The sequence below is a fragment of the Mus musculus genome, chromosome 1, assembly GCF_000001635.26.
Source record: "Mus musculus strain C57BL/6J chromosome 1, GRCm38.p6 C57BL/6J".
In the NCBI taxonomy this organism is placed as follows: Eukaryota; Metazoa; Chordata; class Mammalia; order Rodentia; family Muridae; genus Mus; species Mus musculus.
In genome coordinates, this window is record NC_000067.6 from 184,998,707 (window position 1) to 184,999,421 (window position 715).

General features: G+C 56.8%; 1 protein-coding gene across 4 annotated transcripts in view; it reads right to left on the reverse strand.

Annotated features, from left to right (window-relative positions):
- The window catches only part of Mark1 (MAP/microtubule affinity regulating kinase 1), a 103,531-nt gene that overhangs the window by 102,283 nt on the left and 533 nt on the right, over positions 1 to 715 (reverse strand). The window lies entirely within an intron of this gene.

Sequence of the window (715 nt, forward strand, 5' to 3'; positions counted from 1 at the left end):
AAGCTCCTGAGGGCAATTTGATCAGACACAGAAAAATCCTGCCTTCAAAGAAATGTGCCTTGTGACACTCTGAGGAGAAGTACTTAAAACCTGTCCCTGAGTCACGAACACTGGATTGAGGAAGAGAAGAAGACAGCTGGCTTCTTGGGGTTCTTAAATCTTTTCTTTCTCACCTTGGGGCTACAGAAGCTGTAAGTGAAATCTTCCACTCTTCACTGAGAGTATTGCAGTGACATAAAGTCACACACACACACACACCCCTCTACTTCACTGCCCTCTTTATCCCTAAGGTGCCCGTGCCCCCCCCCACCCCCCAATGTGGACCTGATGTTACAAAAAGCAAAGTCATGGGGCAATGCGGGGGTGGGGTGGGGTGTATGTTTGCAAAGGACTCAAAAAAATCCAGAAAAGCAAAGGGCTGAAAGATCCCAGGACAGCCGAGGTGTAAGAGGTTCGGCTGGCTCGTGGGCTGCAGCCAAGCAAGCATCCATTCACTCGAGTGGGGGGCTGGGGGCGCGACCAGAATGTTGGGGTGCTCACGAAGCCACTCTGGACGCCCACCCTCTGCCCTCCATCACCCTCCGCATCCCCTCAGGCAGGACCCCCTCCGAGCAGAGGGCCGCCCCGGGGCTCCCCGCGTAGGGACGGGAAGGACGGGGAAGGGGGTCAGGCCGGGCTCGCCCAGGTAGCCGCGCCGGAGGCTCGGGAGACTCAC